At 43.6% G+C, this 17,780-nt stretch overlaps 1 long non-coding RNA gene across 1 annotated transcript; it reads left to right on the plus strand.

Moving 5' to 3' along the window:
- The first annotated feature begins 143 nt into the window (after nt 1-143).
- On the plus strand, nt 144-9,555 carry LOC144384568 (uncharacterized). The gene is made up of 2 exons (XR_013451363.1): nt 144-302; nt 9,473-9,555. It is a non-coding gene; the product is annotated as an uncharacterized LOC144384568 (long non-coding RNA).
- Nucleotides 9,556-17,780: the final 8,225 nt, after the last annotated feature.

The following is a 17,780-nucleotide window of genomic DNA, read 5'->3' on the forward strand; positions in this document are numbered from 1 at the left end:
ACAACGAGAAGACAAGTATAACTCACCAACCTGTGAACTCCCCTTTCTGAACCACCTTGTATAACACAGGAGCCCGGGGGGTGGGGGGGGGGGGATTGATTGTGTTAGAGACCTGAAAGAATCAACTTTCTGCATTAAACAAGCATGCATAAATGCCCCCCCCCCCCCCCCCACATCAATGGTAGATCAATGACCGTGTTCTCTGTGCCTCCCTGTTGTGCAGCTATGGCAGAGTCTATGCAACAGCGGACCCCTACCACCACACGATCGGCCCCGCAGCCACGTACAGTGTGGGGACTATGGTAAGTCCACCAGACCGACCCCCCCCCCCCCCACACACACACACACACACACACCCCACCGACACCACACACACACACACACACAGGACTCACGCTCCCAAATAAAGACCAGAGACTGCAGCGGTCGCTGGTCTTTATTTCTGTTTATTCATCCATTGGCCTGTTTGTTGTGCGCTGTGGCGCCACCTGCTGGAGGTGAGCGGAACTGGAATGAGACGGAAAAGCCGGCATGTGGAGAATTGGCTTGGACGTTTAGTGCAACAAGCTCATGTTATGCCACCGATGCAATATTCATTTCAGAATGAGTGATCGATGCTGTGTGCTGCTTTTTAAAATTTGACATCAACTTTGCATCTTAACATAACAAGAACATTTCATTCGACATCACTCCGCTCGCCACAGAGCGAGTTGGATCACTTTTCTTTATTTCTTTTTTCTCGCATCCAGCCAAACAAAACGTGACGGGATGAAGTTGAATTTTTAATGTCTGTTTTTAGCTAGCTTTTGCAGCTACTGTAACATCAAAGATGAAAAGTGAGGATAAATAAAAGAGGGTATTTTTGCTTTTGTTTTTGCCGTGATGAGGGGACGGGGCCGGGCTCACAGACCAAAAGCTAGAGAATAAGGAGCATCAAACGCATGCAGCAGCGTGCCGTGGGACGTAAAAGAGAGCGAGCCGGGTGGGGGGAGAGAGGGAGCTGTCTCACCCCCCCCCTCCTGGATCGGAGGCCGGCTCTCAGCCTGAGAAATGACTCTCATTTAACATTCCGGCGTGCATGCGATTTTTCAATAACGTAAAAGAAAAGCAAAAAGTTCCCCGGTGCAGCTGCTAGCTAAAAGCTTTCATTAATTAAGACATTTGTTTTTTTTTCTTCATTTACTTAATTAAAAAAAATGTGCTTGAATGTTTTTTTATTCTCCTTTTTTCCTCCAAATTTCCTTCCATTTCTCTCTTTGATCGTCCTCTCAACCAAAGACTGGATTTGGCCCCTAAAATGATCAGAGCTAAAATGTGTGTGTTGGGAGCTGAGGAGCTAACCCAGACTCTCGGGGGGGGGGGGGGGGGGGGGGGGGGGGGGGGGGGGGGGGGGGGGCTATGGAACAAATGGCGGGGCTACTGGGAGACGTGCTGTGCAGAGGCCAACATCCAATAAGCTCGTGGGCTGAAGAGAAAAGACCAGTTTGGGTCCGAATTCTTTAATCATATTTCGTTAATGCTTCTCCGGCAGAGAGGAGTCGGGTTTCTTGCATTTTAAAGCTTTACAATAATTAGTTCCTCTGAGGTTGAGGTTGGATATTCTCTTTACTCATTTCCAGCATCTCGTATGGATGAAAGTTTTCACACAAGCGAGAGGGCTCCCCGAAATTAGGCAAAATTACCCTTTGAAGACATTCAGTAGCCTTTGGAGTTAGTCTGAATTCTTAATTGCAGCAGAGCCCCTGAAAGATGAGAGGAGGGTGTGTGTGTGTGTGTGTGTGTGTGTGTGTGCGTGTGTGTGCGCGTGTGCGTGTGCAGGTGTGCGTTGTGTGTGTCTGCCCTAGATAGCTCCAGTAGGGTGTTAAACCTGGGGGCTAATATCCTGTGGTGGTCCGCCCTGCAGAAAGCTGCAGACTCCTGCAGATTACCCCCCCCCCCTCCCCCTCTCCTGTGCCTCAATCGCCCACATAGTTGCATCCTTAAAACGTTTTTCTTCAGTTGAAGAAAAGCTAGAATATCATTTAGTTAACTTTTATTAGTAAATTTAAAAGTACTTCAGCCCCAGAAATGATACTTTATTAACTGCGATTCAGCTTAACTTCTGACTACCCTGTTCCTAACACACACTCCAACTACTGGCTTAAACATACCAACCCGACCCCCCCTCGTGGTCACTCCCATACGGAAAACCCGTGTGAATAACTGGAAAAAGGAAGGAAGTTTGAGGAGAAAGAGAAAGTGACTGAAGCTGTCACCTGAATACTGATTGGTACTTTTCATCTTTGATGTTGCAGGCTAGCCTATACAGAGGAGGGTACAGTCGCTTCACCCCCTACTAAAAGAAAGAAAGAAAGAAAGAACAGAGACATTACCCCCCCCCCCGCCCAACACCCCCCATCCAACAAACAAATAAAAAACTATCTTTAAAAAAGAAAACGAGCAGAGGCCCGGTCCTGGGTGGAGAGCTAAATCAAACTAAAAGCCTCCAGCCCCCCATCCGCCCCCCCCTCCCCTCTGAAGCCGAATATTTCTACAACAACCTGTTTGATGTCATCATTGTTCTGCTCTTGTTTTGTTTTCATTTTGTGCTTTTTGGAAAGTGTTCTGCACCCTAATTACTGCTGTACATGGGTGCTGTGTCACCATGGCGATGTGAGCCTCCTGCAGCACGCATGATGCATGTCAGAGGTGTGTTTACCTGACTAAGAACGTACTGGGCCATTGACCCCCCCAGGCATGACAAACAGCTTGTGTGCCTACGAGCTGAACCCTGTGCTGGCATGCAGGGTGCAGCGGGTCACAGGGGTCAGACTCACGATGCTCCCACCGCGGCCCCGTCTCCTGCAAATTGTGACGTTCAAGTGCAAACTGGGGGGGGGGCTTTCAATTAAAAACATCCGAGGGGAAGACTGCAGAGGACCGTTGCTTTTTCCACCAGCAGTGGAGATTTACATAGATACAACCATGAGCCCTCAACGGGCTTTCACTACTTCCTGCTGTACCTGCACTACTTCCTGCTGTACCTGCACTACTTCCTGCTGTACCTGCACTACTTCCTGCTTTACGTCACCACTTCCTGCTATACCCTCACTACTTCCTGCTGTACCCTCACTACATCCTGCTTTACGTCACCACTTCCTGCTATACTCTTACTACTTCCTGCTTTACCCTCACCACTTCCTATTATACCCTCACTACTTCCTGCTGTACCCTCACCACTTCCTGCTATACCCTTACTACTTACTACGTTACCCTCACCACTTCCGCTTTACCCTCACCACTTCCGCTTTACCCTCACCACTTCCGCTTTACCCTCGCCACTTCCTGCTATACCCTTACTATTTCCTGCTGTACCCTCACTGCATCCTGCTTTACGTCACCACTTCCTGATGTACCCTCACTACATCCTGCTTTACGTCACCACTTCTTGCTATACCCTTACTACTTCCTGCTTTACCCTCACTACTTCCTGCTATTATCCTAACCACTTCCTGCTGTACCCTCACCACCTCCTGCTGGATCCTAACCACTTCCTGCTATTATCCTAACCACTTCCTGCGGTACCCTCACTACATCCTGCTTTACGTCACCACTTCCTGCTGGATCCTAACCACTTCTGCTTTACCCTCACAACTTCCTGCTATACCCTCACTACATCCTGCTGTACCCTCACCACTTCCTGCTATTATCCTAACCACTTCCTGCTATACCCTCACTACATCCTGCTGTACCCTCACCACTTCCTGCTATTATCCTAACCACTTCCTGCTATACCCTCACTACATCCTGCTGTACCCTCACCACTTCCTGCTATTATCCTAACCACTTCCTGCGGTACCCTCAGCACTTTTACAAAGCGTCTCTTAGCTACAATTCTAAGTATTTAAGTTTTTCATGGAGCTCCTCTCTGGATAGTGAATAGTCCTTCATTATTAAAGGAACAGCTCATGACCTCTTCCACGTGGTGCTTCTTGAAGTCGACTTAGTGACTTCCTGTTGTGCACATCTTTGTTTTTGGGCAGTTTTCTGTTCTCAGATCAAACATTTAATGGCTTCATTGATGCATCGAGTCCTTAAACAGAGGCACCAGAGCTCGATTTGCAGGAGACACGACTGCACTGATTCACCGGGGCAGATAGACTGTACCCACACACACACGCATGCGCACACACACACACACACACATTGAACAACATGTTTTACCTCAGGATGAGCAAACTTAAACTCCTCAAAACTACAACCCAGCTCCATCTGTAACACAACCAGCAGGTTTAGTTTCAGCAGAAACCAGCTGTCTTTATTAAAGCAAGTGTATACATATGTATATATCTATATACACGTATGTATACATCTATATTTCACCCCCCAGGAGACCCGTGATGAGTGTAAGCGTCTGAACTGACACCACTTTGTGCTGCGTGACGACAAGAAAACGCTTTATTTAAAGCACTTTATTTGTTTTCAGCTTTTTAAAAACTTTACCAGATGTAACATATTTATAAAAATATAATATGCAGCTAGTTATGTTGTCGAGATGTTGAAACAATATAGAGTAATGTTGTATATTAAAAAAAAGAAAAACATAATCTTTATGTGAGTAAACAAACATCGTTCTTCCTTTTATACGCTAGTGTGTGCGACACATTTAGGGTTTTATAGTCTAGTCGAAATGAACTTTTTTAACCATTTTACAGAGTTTAGTGCTTCTGTGGGAGAGTAGACACACATATACATATATATACTGTACATATATATATGTATATGTATGTATATATATACATATATATATGTATGTATATGTATGTATATATATACATATGTATATGTATATATATATGTATGTATATGTATATATTGCATACGTGTGTGTGTTGGTGGAACAGGAAGTGAGTGTAGTTAAGAGGAGAGTTTGAAACGATTTCCCTTCTACTCCCTGTAATAAAAACCTATGTCAAATAAATACAATTATCATTGTTGTTTAGGTGTTCATCCAGTATGTGGGATAGCGAAGAGCTCAAACATCAACAAATACATTTAATAGCTATTGATAAAAATAATGTGACTGTGGAGTAGATTATTATTATTATTTAGCTGACGTTTTCATCCAAAGCGACTTACGATGAGAGAAACCAAGCAGAGTAAGAAGAAATGAAGGAAAAGAAGATTTAACTAGTTGTTATTTTTGTGAGAATTAAGACAAAATGTCTACGTAAACATCAAACCTTAGAAAGTCCTTTTTAAGTGTTTTAATTCTTATATTAATGAAATATTCTACAGCTGGAAAGCTGATGCTGGAACATTTCCGCTGCACAAACGAATTACGAATGTTTCACATGTATCAAAGAAGTCCTGAATGTCAAAGCAGCAGTTTTCTCCCGTCACATGTGAACATTGATTCTAAGCGATGTGCCAAAATAACTGCGACAGAAGGAGACTTTAAATAACCGCCTCGTAAGTTGACGAGTGACGAATCCCACTTCCTGTCACGTGCTTTGAGTAATCGCACTGCGTGTAAATACCTTTAGTTATTCTCAGCGTCATCCAACGGCAGCCGGCTCGATGGCGTTATCACAGGGACGAGTGAGGTCATCGGGGGGAAATAACATGAATGTAAATAACGGCGTGGAGCTCTGAGCTCATTCTGAATGTGAATCTCTGAAATGGGTGCTGGTATTTTCTTTTGGGGGGTAGTTTGCTTTCGTCGTATTCCATAACCAGCTTAATATGCAAGCAGACCTCTATTTGATCCAAACGTGAGTTCTATATGATGGTGTGATACATTCACACATCAGCAGGAAGTCCATCGTTTGTATTTAATACTCTTCGCCTGATGAGCTGGCAGGTGCAACTATTATTCTACAGAAAAAAGATTTGTACAAAAGAACCAAGCAAAAAAGTTACAGTACTTTGTAAGTACATTTAAATGTACACACACACACACACACTGTATCGCTGTTTTATATGTATTCCTATATGAAGTGCGGTTATCTGTGTATTTCCAATTCAGCTGAACTTGTTCTTGAATTGTATGTAATTTATATAATTAGAATAAATTGTCTGAAAGGTGTAAAAGTCATTTTCCTTTGGAGTAGTTTCAGAGGTAAAGTATTATTATTATTATTATGACAATTTTATTTCATTCATGAATTATTTCCGTTGTCGATAATGTGCCATGAAAGTAATCTGATTGTTTTGAGTGTCAGAATAAAGCAGTTATAAGAATATTATGTCTGCATTCACACATGTTGTTGCTCCTCATTATGGAGGTTTTCATTTTTTGTGCAGCTTTTGTTTCTTTCGGATGGAATCAAAAAGGGGGGAAAGTTTAAGGAGCTCAGCGCGAATAAAAGACACTTCCACCGCAAATATGAGAACAAACAGCGTTGATCCCGAAATTCTGATCAATCCCACAAACAAATTTCAATCATTTTCCCTCAGATGGAAAAGTAACGAAAAAGAGTTTTCACAGAAATGTCCTTCTTCCATCAGTGATATCCGCATACTACTACATACTACTGCATACTACTGCATACTACTACATACTACTACATACTACTGCATACTACTGCATACTACCGCATACTACTGCATACTACCGCATACTACTACATACTACTGCATACTACCGCATACTACTACATACTACTGCATACTACCGCATACTACTACATACTACTGCATACTACTACATACTACTGCATACTACCGCATACTACTACATACTACTGCCTACTACCGCATACTACTACATACTACTGCATACTACCGCATACTACTACATACTACTGCATACTACCGCATACTACTACATACTACCGCATACTAACTACTGCATACTACTGCATACTACCGCATACTACTGCATACTACCGCATACTAACTACTGCATACTACTAAATACTACCGCATACTACTACATACTACCGCATACTAACTACTGCATACTACTAAATACTACCGCATACTACTACATACTACCGCATACTAACTACTGCATACTACTAAATACTACCGCATACTACTACATACTACTGCATACTACCGCATACTAACTACTGCATACTACCGCATACTACTGCATACTACCGCATACTAACTACTGCATACTACTGCATACTACTGCATACTACTACATACTACCGCATACTAACTACTGCATACTACTAAATACTACCGCATACTACTGCATACTACCGCATACTAACTACTGCATACTACTAAATACTACCGCATACTACTACATACTACCGCATACTAACTACTGCATACTACTAAATACTACCGCATACTACTACATACTACCGCATACTAACTACTGCATACTACTACATACTACCGCATACTAACTACCGCATACTACTACATACTACCGCATACTACTACATACTACTGCATACTACTTAATACTACCGCATACTACTACATACTACCGCATACTAACTACTGCATACTACTACATACTACCGCATACTACCGCATACTACTACATACTACCGCATACTACTACATACTACCGCATACTACTACATACTACTGCATACTACCGCATACTACTGCATACTACCGCATACTAACTACTGCATACTACTAAATACTACCGCATACTACTACATACTACCGCATACTAACTACTGCATACTACTAAATACTACCGCATACTACTACATACTACCGCATACTACCGCATACTAACTACTGCATACTACTAAATACTACCGCATACTACTACATACTACCGCATACTAACTACTGCATACTACTAAATACTACCGCATACTACTACATACTACCGCATACTAACTACTGCATACTACTACATACTACCGCATACTAACTACCGCATACTACTACATACTACCGCATACTACTACATACTACTGCATACTACCGCATACTACTACATACTACTGCATACTACCGCATACTAACTACTGCATACTACTAAATACTACTAAATACTACCTCATACTACTACATACTACCGCATACTACTACATACTACTGCATACTACTGCATAATACTGCATACTACTGCATAATACTGCATACTACTGCATACTACTATTGCATACTACTACATACTACTACTGTATACTACTATATACTACCACATACTACCGCATACTACTACATACTACTACTACATACTACTACTGTATACTACTACATGCTACTGAATACTACTACATGCTACTGAATACTACTGCATACTACCGCATACTAACTACTGCATACTACTAAATACTACCTCATACTACTACATACTACCGCATACTACTACTGCATACTACTACATACTACTGCATACTACTGCATAATACTGCATACTACTGCATACTACTATTGCATACTACTACATACTACTACTGTATACTACTATATACTACCACATACTACCGCATACTACTACATACTACTACTACTACATACTACTACTGTATACTACTACATGCTACTGAATACTACTGAATACTACTGCATACTACTGCATACTACTGCATACTACCGCATACTAACACATATTCACCAGTAGACCAAAACAAGCACAAAGCAAAGTGACACAAACTGGCATAAATGGTCACCAAGTATAGAAAAGCAGCGCTGGTGCGTCCGCGTGGAGCGACCCCCCTCCCTGCGTGGAGCGCCCCCCCCCCTCCCTGGGTTGTACCCCTAAAGATAGACTGTAGTCTCTGTCAGGAGCCTCCGTGGGCTCCTCGTGATTTATAGAGTCGTGTCAGCGAGCTGCAGAAGGTCCCCAGCGACAAGCCAAGCCCAGGATAGGACGGATGGGGGGGGGGGGAGATGGATACAAGGGGAGGCGCGGTTGACTTTGAGACACTTGTTTGTCTCTCTAGATTTGGGGGGAGGGGTTGAGAGAGGGGGGGGGGGGGGCAACGCACTACAAAGGGAGTTGTCCAAATTAAAGCCTCGTCTTCTTTCATTTCTTTATTTATTTCCTTTGTGGAGATCACTCCGAATTAGCCAGCAATGCCCCCCCTCCCCAACCCCCCTCACCCCCCCGCTACCATCCGACTCCATTACACAAGACTTCGGCCTGTGATCACAGAGCGCTCTGATCTTCCTCCTCTTGTGCCACATCGGAGGAGGAGGAGGAGGAAGCTGTCTCTCTGCTCACTAAACTTTTAAGCCTTGTTTCCTTTCTGACTTCCATCCTGAACTTTTCCTCCTTGGAGCATTGAATGTTACAGAGACGGGTCGGGGGGGTCGGGGGGGCTTTGCTGAGAGCTTGTTTCTTTTTCATACAGTATGTTGACTTGTTTTATAAAGAGACCTTCTGTCTGTGAGAAGGTCCTCGTCATAGGAAGGAATAAACTGTAAATGTAATATTCACTACATATATATACATTAAATATAATATAATATTAATATGATGTTATATATCTGAATATGTGGTCACATTTCACGTTCTGCATATTTACCCGTCTCCCCACTTTTCTTCCTTGTTCCCCAGTAAATAAACGGGAGAGCTGTACTCAGTATTGATGGACATCACAGATGAAAACAACGAGGGGAGGAGAACTAGCTTTAAGAAAATAACACAAGAAGAAGAAGGAGGTGGAGGAGGTGGAGGAGGAGGAGGAGGAGGAGGAGGAGTCTCTCTACTGAGGCTGGCGGCGTACAAAGCGGCGCCGCAGTAGCGGCGTCACACTGGCCTCAAACTTGAGGGACGGAGTGATCCCGTTTCCACCGGGGACCCCCTCCTCGCCGGGAAAAAAAGACAAGCGAGAGAATGAAAAGTTTCCCCTTATTATAAAACATTTTATTTTTCTATACTTTTGTGATTTACAAATGGTAAAAAAAACGTGTGTATAAAGCAGATGTGTACAAATGTGTTTGATGTCCTTTGGTGGGGGAGGTGAACAGCTGATTGCAGGGAGGAGGGAGGACACCCCCCCCCCCCCCTGCACCTCCTTCTCGGCACCCAGGCAGACGCACTTTCTACGCTGCACTTCCTGTGTGTGGGGTCAAAGGTCAGCCTCACTGGTCTCACTGCTCCGCCTTCTTCCTTCCGACCTCCGTCCTCCTTTTTTTCCCCCTTCGGCTGGTGACGTCGTTCACTTCCTGCTTTTTGCTGCGGTGTCACCGGCCGCCGGCGCCTCCCCCCCCCTTGACTCCCCCCCCCACCCCCGTGGATACTGTCGTGATGTCACTTTCTCCTGGCAGCACCATTGGGCATCACTGGTTTACAGCGTTGGGGAGCGGAGGGCAGGAGGGGGGGGGGCAGTGGGACTGCATAAAGCCGAGCCTCCCCACGCCCCCCCCCCCTCCCTCCCTCCCAGCAGAGGTCACTGAGGACCAGTTGGAGGACTCACCTGCCAGACTCCGAGCCCCAGAGCCTTTGTGTCGACCCCCCCCTCCACCGGCGGACAGACATTCGGATCGCCGGTGGGATGTGGGGGGGGGGCAGAGGATGCACGTTTCCACCCGACGAGAACAACCGACTTATAACCAACAACCCCATCGTCCTCCATCAGCAGGTGCACCACCCGAACACGAGGCACACGGACGCGTAGAGCAACACGGAATACGTCAGCTGTTTACTTCGTCAATGTATTCTGGGAATATTTATTTGTGTGTTTATTTTGTTTTTTGCAGCACTTGAAAACTTTGAAGGAGAAAAAAAAAGGTGGCGACGTTTGAGAAGAGTCACTGTAAACGTGTTTAAACCGAATGTTGGTTCAGTTCTTTGAATGTACATTAATGTCTAGGGTGTCCAATGCGTATGTATTCTTTTCTGTATATAAATATATATACATATCTATTATATGGGCTGTGGTGATGTCAGGGAGCAGAGGGGGTGGGCAGCGAAGCCTCTGGCCCCCGAACATAGATATCACACCCCTCCAACTAAATATGTCCCTGATATTTACTGTAACATGTGATCATGTGTTATATGATTGAAAGTGTGATGGTGATAGTGTGAACTGACCCCCCCACCCCCCTCCCCCCGACACACAAACACACACATGCAGTTTTTTACTTGTCGATCAGCGCAAAAGGTGTTTAGGAATATTGATTGTTCTTTATTTTTTTCTTACTCGAACCAAAGTATGATTTTAACCCCCCCCCCCCCCCCCCCCCCCCACCCGCCCCCCCTATTGGGAAATGACCTGCTGGCCGTTTCTCTCTCCTTCTGCTGATCCGAGGCCAGCGGGTTTTCTGGGTGAAGCACAACGTCAGTTTGAGCGTTCAGGGCGCACGACGTAGTGCTGCGCTTTTATTTTGTGAGTGTTTTTCCGAGGTTAAGCTCCGGACTTCCTGTACAGAACTCCGGTGGTTCTGTTGACATCCTGTACAGTAAATCTCACCTCTTGATTAACTTCCATCTTATTTCAGGTTAAAAAAAAAACTTAAAAAACAAACTAGTTCTGAATCAGGGCTCCTTCCCACGCGACCTCTGCTCATGTGTAGAAGCTTCTCATATATTAGAGTATCTATATCATGGCAACTTACTGTTGTGAAGTCTAACTGGGGTAAAAGTCGGTCATTGCCCCCCCCCCCCCCCCCCCCCCCCCCCCCACACCCATGCAGCGACCACACGCAGGCTTTAGCTCTTTTCTTTGATGAACCTGTAGGTTTCAGAGTCATGTGATCCATCCGGCCTACTTACCCGGAAAAAAAATATGCAGGAGCAGGTTGGAGTTTTACTTTGACGGGAACTTCCTGTGAGGGAAAAAAAGAGGAAATAATCAGGTTGAAGAACCACAGGTTTCATTGTTGGGTCTTTATTAACGGCTAGGTTTTGGTCACATGATCTGATTTTTCCACTGAATGATCTATGCACTTTGCAACAAAAACACATTCGTCACATGTGAAACTGTTATTTACATATTGTAGTTAGCTGGTAGTTTGTAATATGTATTCTATATTTTTTATTGCAACAAATCCCTGTGAAAACACCAAAAAAACAACAATACTTTCTGACTTCCTGTCTGGCGCTCAGCTGCCAGCCCATTGGTTCCCTCTGAGGATGATGGATGTGGGGGGGGGGGCATCATGCACGTTGTTGGCCACCGGTTTTGGGGACAGAAGAAGTCAACTTTGGAAAAGATGATGTCATCGCCGTACGACGCAGAGAAAACGCGGTAAAGAGAGCGTGTTAAAGAAATGATCCGTGATGTTTGGTCGCCTGACGGTTCCCTGTAACACCTGTTTGACACATCTGGACCCATTGTCACGATGAAGGGCGTTTCCTGGGGGGGGGATTTCTTCTGTGGTCTTCCATGTTCCGGCTCCCCTCAGCTTGTTTTGTTGACACACTTTTGGACTAAACTTTTCTTTGCAAAGATGTCAGCTTGTGAAGCTCCAGCCTGCACCCTCGGTGTGAGGGGGGGGCGGGGGGGGCATCTCTTCCTTCCTTCAGATGATGTGGTCCTGATCTTCCTGAGCACAACTGTTTGAGCTGTGACACTAGCAGGACACCCCCCCCCCCCCCCCCCCCCCCCCCCCCCCTTAACCGCCCAATCACACACCCTTCTACTACCCCGGACAGCCCCCCCGTACCCGTACCTAGCCTTCTCATACGTGAGTCGACTGGCCCCCTTTTGTAATCCTGGTGTTCTGTACATAATGACCCCCCCCCCCCCCCCCCCCTGCGGTCCTTTCAGGGGGAAAAACAGAAAAAACAACATCTTATGACTCCCGAAATCTTGTATTTTGTTCTAATAATGACAAAATTTATTTATAAGGATTTTTTAAAAATCTATCTCTTTCTCCTTTTTGTAAATGTTCCAGTTAAATGAAGTATAAAAATGTTTAAAAATTAAATGGATATATTGAAAGGTTGAAAAAAAAAAAAGAAGTCCCCGCCCCCCTCCCTCTGGCTCTGTACTCTGAACTTTGTGTTTTTGTTTTTTCTCTTTCTGTATGCTTCTCTTTATGTGCTTCAGATGAAGAGTTCTATTTATTATGACATTAACGTTATTATAATTATGACTAATTATTAATATTATCATCATCCTCATCATCATCATTATTATCATTAATAAACTTGTCTACTTCAGCCGCGGTCTCTCTGTTTCGTAGCGGCTCCAGTGCACATGAGCCAGGTAGAGGGGGGGGGGGGGGGGGGGGTCTGTCACCTGCAGAACCCCCCCGGGTTTACAAGATGGAAAGCACCTGTCTGTCGCTGGCGTTTACCCACCGGAGCAAAGTCGCACTCAGGATATATAGACACAGGGCCTGGGGGGGGAGGGGGGGAGGGGGGGGGGGGCAGACAGTGACTTACGACTTTCACAGACTGCGTTTCAGGTTTGAAGACGCATCAGACCCTCAGACCCTCAACTTTCTCCTCCAGCAGAGACTTTTTAATGAGGTTTTTACAAGATGAAACACATTTTTCAACATTCTTTGTATTTTTCTTTAAATTCCTCAACGTACCTCATGACCCCTTTCGCCATAATGTTCTACTCTTAATAGAATACAATAAATACGTTTAGGAAATACGACTGGGCATACTCATACTGTTTCATTTATTCACAGATTACTGAGACTTTAATCAGCATCAGATATGGATGAACAGTATTTATCAAAATACGATTTTACATTTTACAATATGCCATAAAAGGACTATAAATATTGTATTATTAATAATCAAACTTCATTTCAGACTCAAGGTCCAGATAGTAAATGAAATATTTCTTTTGACAAACTAAACATTTTACAATGTTTCCTTTTTGAATGACATTTTCTATTCTTTTTGAGATTTGTATTCCAACTTTCTAAGGACTTTCCTTCTCTTGGACTCTTTGAGGATTCAGTCGGGCTCCTCGTCGGATTAAGGAACATTTTTTAAAAGAATTTCAGCTTTCTACACGCTGACTTTTTTTTATTCATGGTTCTCTGTTTTTTTGTGCCTCCAAACACTCTTAACTGCTTTCCGATAACAGAGATCTGAGAAAATTAGAGAAAACTTCTAGTCTTTGGTGTCGGGAAATGTGAAATATAATTGTTTTATTACAAATGTGATGGAATAATGTGGGCGGAACTTTGGTCCAAACGACTCCAGCTTCTTCTCTCTGCATCCGGAGATCCGATGAGAATCATTTAAAGTAATAATACAGTAAAAAAACATCCATGTGGTGTAGTTCCTCAACATGACAACAGACTAAAGAGAAGAACACAAAGAAAGTTCTAATCTGTGGTTCTGTTCACAAGTCAAACTGAACCGTATACAGCTTTACGAATGTAATTTAACCAAATATGTTGGTAAAAACATCATACGTGACCAGGGGTCCGTTTCAAGTAGGAGGTTTAAAAACTGAGTCAAACTCTAAACTCTGAGTTGATTTATCCTGAGATGGAAACTCTGAGTTTCTGGTTTCAGAACAGCTGTTGACTCAAGAGTTGAGCAGCATCACAGTATGAAGGCAGCATGAATGGAGCCACGATACTACGAGTTACCATGACAACCACCACAAACAATATATTCACCCCTATCGAGCTGCAAATATTAATACAAGTGTACGACGAGTATGAACCTGTAATTAGACAGAAAAGCAACACGGCTACTGCAGCAAAAGTTCCAATATAGTGTTAAGTTAATATTTAATATTACACACTAATCATAATCCATACGTTTTACTAACTCAAATTGGGAAAATTGCACAATTACTACACACAAGCTTGACATACACACACATGCTCATATTTAATCACAAGAACAATATCGCTGGTAAAAACTGGTACAATGGTATTGAACCTATAATGTATTTTATTCAGGTTTATTATCCTGTGGAACTCCTCTTTTTCCTCCTCTTCCTCTTCTAGCTGCTCCTTTCTTATTCTTCTCCTTTCCTCCTCTTATTGTTTACTTCTCTCCTCCATTAGAGGACTACTTTAAGGTGAACCCCTTGTGTCAGAAATGACAGACTTTAAATATTTATACGTGGAAACTGCACTGAAATATGCCTGATAACTGAATGAATGAGGAAATTAAAGCCGCTGTGTGATTGGCTGGGCTGCTGTCAGAGGGAGGAGCCTGTGGAAGGAGAAAGACAACCTGCTCCCGAAAAGGTGATGTTCACAGGCTCAGTTACCATGGTGACTGATCCTGAGCTTTAGTTACCATGGTGACTGATCCTGAGCTTTAGTTACCATGGTGACTAATCCTGAGCTTTAGTTACCATGGTGACTGACCCTGAGCTTTAGTTACCATGGTGACTGATCCTGAGCTTTAGTTACCATGGTGACTGACCCTGAGCTTTAGTTACCATGGTGACTGATCCTGAGCTTTAGTTACCATGGTGACTGATCCTGAGCTTTAGTTACCTCCCTTTGTGAAACAAGCCAGAGTTTCCCTCATCTCAGGGTGAACAAACTAAACCTGCTTCTTGAAACCGACCTCTGATGAACCAGGTCATGTATGATGTTGGTAAAAAGAGAATTTCAAAACTTCTGCTGCTTGAAGCTTAAAAATCCTCAATAACAAGTTGAATGATATTTGTGAGGTGTTTATTAAACATACATGTACATGTTCATGCTGTATTCTCACCACCGTGACGTCCGGCGGTCTGATCGTCGCCTCCAGGCCGTTGGACGCGTTCATCATCTTCCGCTCTCAGTGTTCACACTGGAACCCTCTCAGGAGTCAAATCTGTAGATCTGGGGAGCTGGATGGAGCTCGTTGGCGTTGCGATGCTTCGGTTCATAACTCAGACATTTGTGCACAATCACCTCACGTAATTTCACTAACAAATACAATTAACAAAGAAGATTTATGAGGCGAACCAATGGAACATCCAGCCGATAACACAGTTATGTTCAGTTTATTCAGATATTCAGATGATAATTCATCTCATCTGTCATAAGAGCGTGTGTGTACATATCTCATATACACACATACATATTTATTGAATATACAAATACATAATATGATTGTTTTGCCCACTTCTGTGCATACATAACTTCCCCATTTCTTTTTATAAATGTATGCCTTTAATATGAGTTATTATGTATCTTCAGTTCATAAGAGATGATAATAATACATTTATTACAATGTTATTACCGTGTTTAAAAAGCTGCATCTTCTTCTTAAGAACATGTAAAGTTCATGTACATGTAAAGAGCTTTCATTATTAAGAATAAATAAAATATAATAAATAACACTGTTCACAAAAAAAGTTATAGATATTTAAGCAGTTTTTGACTGAGTGACGATTGTGAGACGGAACGTGAGCGAAGCCGCGTTTACTCCACCCGTCCAGAAGATGGAGACAAACACCGGTACATGAGAACCTGAGGAGGAACCCAGAGTTACTCTGTGAGCTTTGTATCTGTAATGATACCTGACGTCCATCTAAGGGACGTGATGTTTAAAGAAAAGGATTCGATGGATTCGCTGATTCTGTAAAGTCGATAAACGAAAGGGAGGAGACGAAGGAAGACAAATAGAGACACTGGTCCGTTCTGTGCTTAAAGGGATCTACATGACATATAAAGTTCAGTTGACAGACCCCCCAAAAAGATGGACGCCTCACAAGTGGGTGTCACGAATATCGTCTCCCGGGTTCTGGGTGCTCGATCTAATCCCAACTCAGATGTCAGTAGATTCCACATATCGTAAAGAATAAGCTGTTTAACAAATGCACGCGTGCAGCAGCATTTACTCACAATGCATCCAGCAGTAGTTGTTTCAGGCGTTGAGACAGTTTGTCACTTTACACACATTTTTTACATCTCGATCATCTTGGTCTTCCTCCTTATTCGCTTGGCCGGCGGCGGCCGGAGAGAAATGGGTGTCGAGGTCGTTGACAGCATCATCCGTCAGGGCAACCGGGGCCCGCTGGATGGCCTGACGGGTCGGGCTCCCGGGGGCCCATTGAGGGACTCAGTGGTAACACAACAACTAAATCAAGACCTTCGGCCACACGGCAACAACAAACACGGTGCTTCACACCAACGTGTGATTGGTGGGATTCACGCTGTGATGTCAGAGCCGGCAGAGGATGTCAGGGTGTAAGCCGAGAGGCCGCCGGTCGATACCCGGAGACGGGCCCCGCCTCGGTCACAAGAGCACTGCTGAAAATAGCTCCGAGCGGAAAATAAAACGTGCGGCAACGCGTTCGAGCCCCGTCGGCGAGCGCATGCCTTTTTTTATTTTGGTGTCAGATGAGCGGATCTCTGCCACGATGTCCGGTGAGGCGGGAAGGCCACAGAGAGAGAGAGCATATGCCGGCATATCTCCTCCGACGTGGGCCACTTCCTCCTCGGCTCGGCCAGCAACGCGTGCGCACGGCGTGAGCGCGGCGTGTCAGTCTGCACGTGTTGCATTAAACATTTGTTATTTTTCTTCGCATTAGATAACAGAACCACACATTTAAACACCTTAAAGCTACTTCTACCTCCACTCCTGTTATCCTGATATATAGAGCTGCATATCTTTGACTTCTAAATATTTGAACCACACAGCATACGTGTACACGTATAGTGTATAAAACCCATAGATTATGCATTATGCTCTTAGATTAATAATGAAAATGACATAATAAGATACATTAAGTGTTACAATGTAAAACATTTAGAGTTACTATGTGAAACATTTAGAGTTACTATGAAAACATTTAGAGTTACTATGTGAAACATTTAGAGTTACTATGTGAAACATTTAGAGTTACTATGTAAAACATTTAGAGTTACTATGTGAAACATTTAGAGTTACTATGTGAAACATTTAGAGTTACTATGTGAAACATTTAGAGTTACTATGTAAAACATTTAGAGTTACTATGTGAAACATTTAGAGTTACTATGTAAAACAT

Source organism: Gasterosteus aculeatus, chromosome 11 (genome assembly GCF_964276395.1).
Source record: "Gasterosteus aculeatus chromosome 11, fGasAcu3.hap1.1, whole genome shotgun sequence".
Taxonomy (NCBI): Eukaryota; Metazoa; Chordata; class Actinopteri; order Perciformes; family Gasterosteidae; genus Gasterosteus; species Gasterosteus aculeatus.